The following is an 11,406-nucleotide window of genomic DNA, read 5'->3' on the forward strand; positions in this document are numbered from 1 at the left end:
CTGATGGTGCCTTACACCTGATCCCTTCGACACCTCGTGGTTGCATAGGCTGGTGTGCTTCTTCCATGTGGGCTTTGTTGCTTCTGAGCTCGATGGCCACTTGGTTACCTTCAAGCCTTTAAGACCCCAGACGCTATAAAGGGAGGCAAGCCAAAGGCTTCTGTGACTGCATCTGCTCCCAGGATGTGGCTCCCCACAGCTCTAGGCTAAGTCCAGCACCATTTCTTTAGTCCCTGCCTCCAGTGACTGAATCATAGGCTGGTTCAAGAATAGCAGAGCTTGTCAGGAAACCATTCCTTCTGCTGAGTCACAGAAACTATATGAAAAACAACTTTGGGCGTGGTGTCCCTAAGCCCTGTTGGTATAGAAATCTGGAGTTTTGATTGAAGAGTGGGGGGGGGAGGCAATTTTTCACATGGGAAACAGGAACAGGGAATTGTTTTTGAGAATAATGGAGCAAGCCACTCACATGAATGCGGTGGTTGGTGTTAGGTGCCGTCCAGTCTGAAGGAAACAGCGTCTAGTCCTGCTGCACCATCCTCACAGTTGTTCCTGGCTTAGCCCCATTGCTGCAGCCACTGTGCCAGTCCGTCTCCTTGAGAGTCGTTCTCTATTTTGCTGCCCCTCTACTTTAGCAAGCATGATGTCCTTCTCCAGGGACTACGTAGCATGTCCTAAGTATATAAAACAAAGTCTTTTCATCCTTGCCTATCAGAAGAACTCTGGCTGTACTTCTTCCAAGAAAGATTTGTTTGTCCTTTTGACAATGTTGTACTGCAAATATTCTTCCCCAGCACCAAAACTCAAACGCATCAATTCTGCTTCAGTCTTCCTTATTCAATGCCCATCTTTGACGTGCGTTTGAGGCAATCGAATACACCAGGCACATCATCGGCCTCAAAGTAGCATCCTCAATTTTCAACATTTTACAGAGGTCTTGTGCAACATTTTTACCCAGCGCAATGCAATGCATTGTTTGATCTCTAGACCGCTGCTTCCACAAGCATGGATTGTGGATCCAAGCAAGACGACGTCCTGGACAACTTCAATCTTTTCTCCATTTATCATGATGTTGGTACAGCCATGAGAACTTTGATCTTCTCTACATAGAGCCCCGGTGGTGCCAGGTTGGGCTGCAATCCACGTCGTCAGCATTTCAAATCCAGCAGCAGCTCCGCAGGATGAAAGAGTGGACTTTCTCCTCCGTCAATAGCTACGGTCTCAGAAACCCAGGGAGGGTGCTCGGAGTCAGCATTGATTTTACGGCAGTGGGAGGGTTCCAGTGAGTGGGATCCACGCTGAAGAGCGCAGTCCTTGATCTCAGGGCTCCAATTCCTCATTTTCAGCAAGCAAGTTTGTGTCATCCGCGTGTCACGGTTTGTAAATAAGCCTTCCTCCGATGCTGATGCCAGATTCTCTTTCATAGAACCCAGCGTCCCTTACTGTCTGCTCAGCAGACTGTCTTGTCTGTCAGTTTGTTGCACTGTGGTGGCCTGTGTGTTGCTGGAAACTACGTCACAGGTGTTTCCATCGCCAGCAGGGTCGCCCAAGATGAACAGATTTCAGCGGAGCTGCCAGACTGAGCATGCAAGTGAATAGACGAAGTCAGATGGCCACAGGTGAGAAGGACCTTCAGGAGCACCGACCCTTCCTGCTACCTGGCAGACTTCCAGAGTGGCGCAGAGAACATGAGCAAGGGCTAAACAGCGGACAGGGCCCCCAACGGAGGATTTTGAAAATGGAACGTTTTCAAGGTGGTGCTGATTAAAAAAAAAAAAAAAAAAGCATGGGGTGGGGTGGGGAGTGGTATAGGTACAAATGCTTGCCTGCCTGGCAGTGGTGGTAGTTGTGAGGGGCAAGGAAATTCCAAATACCAAACCCCTCCGTGGCCCTGAAGGAAACATGGCCAGGTCCGGCGCCACCCTCACCATCGCCGAGTGTAAGCCACTGCTCCACTGCAGCCCTAGCTCAATCCATCTCCCTGCAGCTCCTCCTCCGTCTGCTCACACTCTCCTTTACCAAGCATGATGTCCTTCCGCCGGACTGGTTCTCTCCGATAACATGCCCCCATACATGAGACAAAGTCCCAGGGTCCTCATTTCTAAGGAGCGTTCTGGTCATTCTTCTTCCAACACAGATTTATTCATTATTCTGGAAGTCCGTGGTAGTTCATCTTCATTGCCAACACAATGATTCAAATACATCCATCCTTCTTCAATCTTCCTTGGGTTTTGGTGCTTATTCTTCCAGCTTTCACATGCGTAGGAGGCATTGATCACAGCATAGATTGGGGCAGGCACACATTACTCTTGAAAGTGGCATTTTATTTCTGAACACTTTAAAGATGTCTCCTATGGATAGATTTTCCCAATGTAAAATGTTGCTTGACTTACTGACTATTGCTTCCATAGGTAGTGATTGTGGCTCTAATTACAACAGAAATCCTTAGCAACTTCAATCTTTTCTGCATTTATCATGGTTTGAATTACTGGTCAGTTGTGAGGATTTTTGGTTTATGTTAAGGTGAAATCCACACTGAAGACAATAATCTTTTATGTTCATCAGCAAATGATCAAAATTCAGGTATGATGAGCGCATGTAACCCTGACCCACACATTCCCTGATTTTAAACCTCACAAGACCCCCTTCCTCGGTTCAAATCACTCCCCGTTGGTCTATATATAGGTTCCTCATGAGAATAATTAAATGTTCTGGACTTTCTATTCTTTATCATTGATTATGATCTATACAGTTGAGTGCCTTTGCATAGTCAATAAAACACGAGGAAACATTTTCTGGTATATCTTTTTTCAGCCAAGATCCATCTGACTTCAGCAATGATAGGCCTCATTCTACATCCTCTTCTGAATCCACCTGGACCTTCTGGCAGTTCTCTGTTGATGTACTTGCTGTAACTATTTCTGAATTCTCATCAGCAATTTTTCTTACTTGAAAGTATTGAGAATTTCATAATTTCCACATTCTGTTGAATTACCTTCCTATGGAGTAAGTATAAACATAGACCTCTTCCAGTCAGTTGGCCAAATAACTAATCCAATTTCTTGGCATAGAAAAGTAGGGACTTCCCAAATTGCATCCACTTATTGAAACAGCTCAGTTAGTATTCCGTGAATTCCTGAACTCTTATTTTTTACCAGTGCCTTCAGTGCAATTTGGACCTCTTCAGTACCACCAGTTCTTGGGCTTATGCTACTTCGTAGAGTGGCTTAGCAGAAACCAATTCTGTTTGGCAAGATGATAGTTTATTCCTTCTATCTTTACTGGATGCTTCCTGCAACATTCAATATCTTGTCCATAGAACAAAACAAAACAGAAGTCTCACTGCCATTTTGTCGATTCTGACTCATAGTCCGAGTCCAACTGCCCCTGTGGATCTCCAAGACTTTAACCCTGTGCGGGTGTAGAAACCGTCATCTTTCTCCTGAAGTGCAACTAGCGGTTTCAAGGTGCTGACCTGCATTAGCAGCCCAAAGCATAACCGATACTGTAAAACTTAAGGCTGGATTTTTGTCTTCCGTGCTTTCAGCTTGAAACATGCTGAGCATGTTCTTCCCCATGGCTTTACACAGTTCACTGTAATATTTCAGTTGTCTTCTTGAACTGTACGTTGAAACCTTCTGTTCAACTCGTTTACTTCATTTCTTCCATTCACTTTAACCACTTCACTTAGAGTCTCTTCTGGCATCCATATTGGTCTGCTTCTTTCGTTCCTGTCTTTTTAATGACATTGCTTTCTTTATGCCATTCTACAATCCATCACGTCATTCGTCATTAATGTTCAAGGAAGCAAGTCTGTTCTCCGGATGGTCTCTAAATCCAGGCGGGATATACTAATGACCATAATTTGGCTCTCATAGGCTGGTTTTAATTTTCTCCATCTCAACTTGAACTTGCATATGAGCAATTGATGGCCTGTTTTACAGTTAATAATGAGCTTCTCCATAGTCTTTTTTTCACAAGTGTAATTGATTTGATTCTTATGTGTTCCATTTAGTGAGACCCACATGCATAATCATTGTTTTCCACTTTTGCTCATTAATGTTTTATTTTTTTAATAATTTTATTGGAGGGATCTTACAGATATTACAATAATCCATAAATCAATTACATCAAGCAGATTTGTACATATGTTGCCATCATCATTTTCAAAACATTATCTTCGTACTTGAGCCCATATATAATCTTGATGTTGTTGAAAAAGGGATATTTACAATGAGTACGTTATTGGTTTTACAAAACGTTATCGTGTGATTGCTAGTGTTGCTTCCATCACTGAGGCCTGGTTTCCAGCTTAGTCTTTGCTTCCCACTTTCACATTGGAATCACCGGCTATTATCAATGAACCTTGATGGAATGATCAACTGCAGCTGGCAGAAGTTGGCAAAAGTCTTCAATTCCTCATCTTTGCCATTAGTGATTGGTACACAAATTTGAATAATAGTTATATTAACGGTAGTCCTTGTAGGCAGATAACTAGCCTATCACTGCCAGTGCTGTACTTCAGATCAAGCTAGAAATTTCTTTTTGACAATGAATATGAGGCCATTCCTCATCATTTTGTTATTCCGGAATAGTGGACCATATGTTTTATCTGATTCAAAAATTGACTACAGAGTGCATATTAAATGGAGAACTCTGATATATAACAAAAATTCTCTTGAGTTGAGCTCCAATCTTTGTCTCTTTCCTGTGCTCACTTCTTGGAATACCCTCTCCAGATAATGTGTGAATTTTAACCCCTGGTATCCCCTACAGACTTACAGTTCAATTGCTTTGGGGAATCAAGCTAAGTGTGTGAGCTTGTTTTCAATATCCACTCAATGGATATAAAATTCAGACATGTCTGTATCCTGTGTCTCCTGGAGAGCAGTGAACTGACAGCCTCTTGTATCGGTGGTGACACAGCCGCTACTATCAGGAAGAAGATGTGTAAACAAGGCACCTTGTCCTGCAAACAGTTCCAGGTTTCCAGTCTGAAGGCAAGACTTTGCAGCTGTATTATCTACTCCTTCAAACAGCATTGTCTGAGAATCAGTCACAGGAGAAGTTTACTGTCCAAGCAAACAAATAACCACGATACATGGCAAGTCTAAGAGCGACATGGGAGTAGAGAAAACGTGGTTCTCGTGTGCGGGGAGAGCAAGGCATCGTGGAAAATATAGATAGTGAGCTGAGCAAGACTTGGAAGCATGGCGATGACAGGGCAGGCTTTCTAGTTTGCAGAAATACCTGGAACAAAAGCTCAGGCTTGGTAACGTTTGGGAGCCTCTGGGAATGGCTTTGCAGGGACCAGGAGTTAAGAAGGAAAGAGCAGACCCCTGCTGGAACAGCAACCGGAGGTCAGCTTTTTAACTTCGCCTCCTACAACTCTCCCTTCCTTGGCTCTGCTCTCCTTTTCCAGTCTTCTCTCTCCTGGAACAAGCGCAAGACCTTTATACCCAACTAAAATCACATTCCCTCTATCCAAATACCTTTCCTTCTAACCCAAACTGTGCAACTTGAGTAGGTGTGGGATTAGCATAGCAACTTCGACTTTCCTGGACGGAGGTCTGGGCTCAATTGTCCTTCCCAGGAGCACACAGTTCACTGCTACAGGATAAAGGGAGACACCCAGGACTCTGGCTGCAAACCAAATAGGCACCTCTGTGTCATATCCAAAATCCTCGGGTTCCTGGAGATGCCCTCATGCTCGATAAACAGAATGAAGCAGTACCATGGCACAAAGAAGATACTAGAAACTGGTTAAGAGAGGAAGTGAGTAAGAATACCCACTCTGGAGTCAAATCTGAGTTTGAATCCTGGCTTTACTCCCTATGAACAGTCACAGAACATCAGCTTTAAAGTGGGCATAGTAATAGTTCCCACTTCATGGTATAATGGGGATCAAATGACATAATGTTCACATTGTGTTCAGCAGAGTCCAGTACACAGTGAGTCGCCACGAAATGTTTGCTTTTTGTTCTATTTATAACAAGGAACTAAGGTGAGGAAGGGTGCCAGTCAATGTCAGCCAAAATTCAAGCAGTGTCTGTCTCCCTATGCCTGTCAGTTTCCAAAGGAAACATTTCTCAGGCAAATCCTGGTGATGAGCTAATTCAAAAATTTTCATCACTGTCACATCAGACATCAATAAGGCCTTTGGTGGTGTATCTATGTTAAGAAAAATCATGTTCACTGTAAGTGCTGGGTCCTATTAAATTGTCCTTTAGCTAAGTGATCTTCAGCTTATCAAAATCCCTGATTGCCATGTCTCAGTACTGTGTAAATGAGACCTAATGTCAGAGAGAAATATCTGTTTTTATGGGAAATGTAAATCACACAGACTCAAAATCTCTGAGGTCAAATATAACCCGCTTCCGCTTCCCCTAAGAAAAGCAAAAGGTAGGACTTGACCTCTTTTAAGATGAGACAGGAGGACATTAAGGGGATGAAGGAATAGCTCTCTCTGCAGACTCTGTAACCCACAGTGCTCGGAGCGGATGGAGGGTCCATGAGTGTAGCGAGGTGAACACCGGTGTGTCTGATGAACAGGCCTGATGGGTGGCCATCACAGCCCCAGCCCACGGTGGGCTGATTGCCTGGATAACTCCAGCTGCACCTTCAGTGGGGGATAGAGGAGTGTTCTGACGCCGCTGGTGGGTGAATATGGTCACGAAGACCTTTCCAAAGGCACCAACACTTCAAGAAAGTGTCTGCTAAGCCAGCGCGGTGCTCACAAATGAAGCAGGAGAAAGGGCAGGTCAAGCTGGAGGGACTGAGAATGAGGAAGAGAGAAGTGAGAGGTGTAAGGGGATGAAGGCACGGCCTTCTCATTATCAGATGCATGCTGCTTACAACTTGCGGGGAACTGATCTAAACACTTCGTAGATGCTAACTCATTTAATCCTCCTTATACGCCTTATTCTTTTTTTATTACTCATTTTATTGGGAGCTCTTACAGATATAATATCTGTAACAATCCTTAATTCAATTAGATCAAGCATCATTGTACAATTGCTGCCACCATCCGTTTCAAAACATTTTCTCTCTTCTTGAACTCTTTGATATCAATTCCCTTTATCCCCTCCCTCCTCCCTCCTGCCCCCCCAGGAGCCTTTATTATTATTATTATGTGTATACATATTGCCATATCTTACACCATCCAATATAAGCCTTATTTAACAGAAGAGGAAAGCTAAGCATGGAAAGACTCAACACTTGTCCTAAATGCACATGGCCAACAAGTGGTTGCGAACCCAGCATTCTTGCCCTAGTGCATGCATTCAATCACCCAACATAGAAGAGTCATACATCCTGCATTAATATGAGTATCTGGCTTAACGAGGGTTAACCTCTCATAAAACAGCACTAAAATACACTCTAAAGTGAGTGAGGTCTTGCTTTGTTTTCTCAATGGTTTCGGTCTTCAAAGGAGCTCGAGCAGCACATTGGGTTAGGTCTTCGGCTGCTGACCTCAAGGTCATAGTGAGAATCCACCAGCCTCTGAGCCTGAGAAAGGCTGGATTGGGGAGGCTTTCTGCCTCCAGAAGGATTTACAGCCTCAGAAGCCTAAGGAGGAAGGAAAGGAAGCTGGTGGGAAGCAGGGTCCTACAGAGTCAGAATCTACTCACTGGCAGTTTGGTTTGGTTGGGAATCGATCTTAAATCATTCTGTAACATCGCAGTCATTCTCTTATGGATGAATACAAAAGCAGGAGAAGAGTGAAGAGGGTGGTTTTCCTGTGAGCCAGAAAAGAAAAGTGTTGGCTCATCAGTAAATTAAAAAGCAGAGCAAGCACCTACATAAGCTTGGTCACTGTGCTTGAGAGTCCCCATAGGCCAGAAGGATGTTCTCAGCTGTCAGCTGGGATTGAGAGCTAAAAGACATTTGGGTTAGAGAAACTAGTTTTGGATGCAAATGCTGTTACATTAACCATGAAAGTTGGTGGAAACATGCCACCAAGATAGTTGGTTTACAATAGAGTCTAGAAACAGCAACCAGATGACTCTGGTCCCTTCAGCTCCTCAAATCCCACTTTCTACCAGTTTCCTGGTAGGAAATTCCAGGGAATTCTAAGTGACCTTTCCTCTCTATCCTTGCAATTAAACTTATCCCAGCACCCCCTCCAGTTTGCCAGGCAGTCCATCCCTATTGTGGTTTGAGTGATGTTCTCCTAAGAGGCTGCTCAGTCGTGTGCAAACCCAACTGAACATAGTCTCACCACCAGCCCATTAGAAACTCCCTGCTCTTAGAATGAAGAGCTGTGTCATTGGGAAAGTCAGGGTGGTCAGATCAATTACTTCCCTGGATAACTTTCCTACAGGGTGTCATTCTCTGGTTCCAGAGTAATCTAGAAATGGCTTGGGCTAAGCTCTTACCAGCAACTGTCCTTTAATCATCCTGTTCTCTTGTGAGCTAGATGCTAAAGAAAGCAAGCCCAAGACTACAAGGGTTTCCTAAATTCCATTCTATTCTAGCCAAGAGCTTTTCTCCCATAGGTACCTCTCTGATCCTGTTCTGAAAAGCCTCTGCTCTCCTCCCACTCAGAGGTCTTGCCTTTGTTCCTTGGCTGGGTGCCCTTTGGCTTAGAGCTGTCTTTGTGTCTGTTGGTGTGCTTCGTTTGGTGCTTTTGTCTTTCTTGGGCCAGGGGTGCTATTTTTCTGTGTTTTAAACACAGAATGGGGAAAAATCCTTTGATCCATATTAAACTTACATACCTATATCATGAAGTTACACTCAGAGGTTTGCTACAACTGTAGAAAAGTGCCCATGTTCAAATCAACACCTAGTGGGGCTTCTTTAGGTCACAATGGTGGGAAAGCACAGCGATGAAGTGATGTGCTGCTAGCCAGAAGGTCAGCGGTTCCTACCCACCAGTTGCTCCATGGGAGAAAGATGGCTGCCATAGAAACCCCATGTGGTAATTCTCCTCTGTCCTCTAGGATCATTGTGAGTCGGAAGCCACTCAATGGCAGTGGTTTTGATTTGGGGGAATATACACTGCTACTGGCTATTTCTGCCGTATTATAAAGTCTAGGCACAGACAAATGAAAGTTATAGTGCTTTCTTATGAAGGAAGAGCTATGGCTGTGAGTTCTTAGGGCCCAGCTGGAATGGAAGATGGCAGAGACCAAGAGAGCTCTCCTGATTTCATTTGGGACCATTGTCTTCTTCTGAGTGAGGCAAGGGAGAGTGGAAACCATCTCCCTCGTAACGCTTTCCTCTGGCCTTTGGAGGAGGCCATTGAAGCTGCATGGGATGGGCTCTCATCATTGAGGCTGGTCGTGGGGACTGAGACTGGAAGCCACCGGTGGTCTTCTGCTAGTATATGCTCCACCTTTTAAACTAAGTGTTTCTCCAGGACAGGGCCAGCTCAGCACCCACAGAAGGCTACCTTTTTAAAAAAACAAACCTAACCAGACCCCTTCCCATATGCCATTCCACTCCCAGATCTGCATGGTATGGCCAAGTTTTGAGAATTACTGAAACATCTGCATAATTTCCTGTCTCATACTCCACTTATAGTAAGCCACAAAGAGGCCGGGAAATCATATAACATGCTGACCTGGGGGTTCTTTCCGGGGATGATGAGAATCTGAGCTTCTCACTCTCTGAGGGAAAGACGGCAATGGCTATGGATCCAATAATGCTACAAAAGTCTCATTTGCATCGAATGTTCAAGTAATGGTATTGGTAGAGGCTGCAGGGCCACATAAACCTTTGATGGTGTCCTCATAGATCGCTTGGCTGCTACTGTGAGTTCCCAGAAATGAAAATGAGGGTATGTTGTTATCTGCATTGAGCATCTTAAAAATGAGTCTATGGATATTACTCTTATAGGGAAAAGGAAACAGACATTTGGCCTTTCCCAGGGATCATTGCTGGTGCATATCCCGTTAGCACTCAGAGGTAAATGGGATAAAAGCTGGCATCTTATCTGCCAGGATTATCAATTGAAAATCAGCCCCTGTTTACATCTCCTGTGGCAAATGGATACCCTGAGTATCACCACAGGCAGGACAACTCAAAGAAAGAATGGCTTCCTAATGTCAAAGAGAGTTGGAGTCCTGGTGGTGGAATGGGTTATGTGTTGGGCTCCTAACTATAAAGTCAGCGGTTCAAATCCACCAATCTCTCCGTGGGACAAAGACAAAACTTTCTGCTCCCGTAAAGATTTACAGCCTCAGAAACCCAAAGGGACATTTCTACTCTGACCCTGAAAGACACTATGAGTTAGAATCGACTCGATAGCAATGGGGGGCGGGGGGAGCTAATGACTATCATTTTCTCAAGTTTAAATATTGCCTTTTACCAGTTTCCCCTTATTAGGATGCTGGTTCAACTAAGCACATAACAAGTAGCAAAAAAAATTGTGCAGCAAAAAGGTATGTTCGTTGTAGCAATTCAAGCCAACATGCTAGCTGAAGCAGAAAGAAGAGAATTTGGCATATGTGTAAATAGAGAAGGGAACCATTCGATAGACTGCCTGGGCAGGATGGAGGGGGGTCCCTGAGAGTCAGGCATGAGCTCTGCTGCTCCCTGCACATCTGCATCACCAACTCCTTTTGCTACTCAGTCGGCACAGTGGCCAAAGGTGGTCTGATTCTCCCAGGGTTATGTGTGAACCCCTACTAGATGACGCCAGAGGGAAAACCCTCATCGGCACAATTACTGTTAGGGTTTCACTCTTAGTCCGCCAGGAGACCCGGTGACTCAGTCTAAATATGGTCGCCAACGGCCCATCTTGTCCATCCTGTGACCCACTTAATAAGTCCATTTCCAAGAGAGGGAAGTGGTGGTGACATGGTCACACCAGGAAAGAAGGGACTATCTGAGGGATCAAATGTGTCAGGGCTTCATCATGCCACAAAATGCCCCAGGGATCTGAGCCAGACACGACTGAGCTCCAGTGGGGGCATGCTGAGAAAATGTTGCAAGTGGTCTGGAAATAGCAAAGTGCTTTTTGCTAGAACACCAGAGAAAGAGAGGAATTGTTTTTCTACACTAGCACATTTAATCCACCAAGCTAACATGACAGGATCTGTTTTCCAGGTGAGGGGGTTGAGGCTGAGAGAGGTTGAGAAGCTGGTCCCAGGTCACGCACGTACTAAATGCTAGGATGAAAGTAGTTACTGATGTCTGACTCGAGCCCTTTATCGATGCTCCATCCCAGTAATGTGTGCCACCTCCCAGTAATGTTTTCTCTGATCAGCCAGACACAACCTAGACCAGAGATGAGCCTGAAAGAAGCTGGCTGTCATTCCTGGTGTCCAGAGACTTCTCTGGGCCCTCAATTTACCAAGCATTGATGCAGGTGGTCCCAGCATCCCCAAGTCAAGAAGGTCCCAGTAGATACCTAACTCAGCTCTGACCGCTTTAGCATTCAGGCCATGCCCCCACCTCACC

At 44.8% G+C, this 11,406-nt stretch overlaps 1 protein-coding gene across 1 annotated transcript in view; it reads left to right on the forward strand.

The window, feature by feature from the left end:
- The window catches only part of TRPC7 (transient receptor potential cation channel subfamily C member 7), a 183,205-nt gene that overhangs the window by 84,923 nt on the left and 86,876 nt on the right, over positions 1 to 11,406 (forward strand). The gene's annotated exons all lie outside the window — the stretch shown is intronic.

Source organism: Echinops telfairi, unplaced genomic scaffold, assembly GCF_000313985.2.
Source record: "Echinops telfairi isolate 266 unplaced genomic scaffold, ASM31398v2 ScPeMD7_7469;HRSCAF=8507_1, whole genome shotgun sequence".
Taxonomy (NCBI): Eukaryota; Metazoa; Chordata; class Mammalia; order Afrosoricida; family Tenrecidae; genus Echinops; species Echinops telfairi.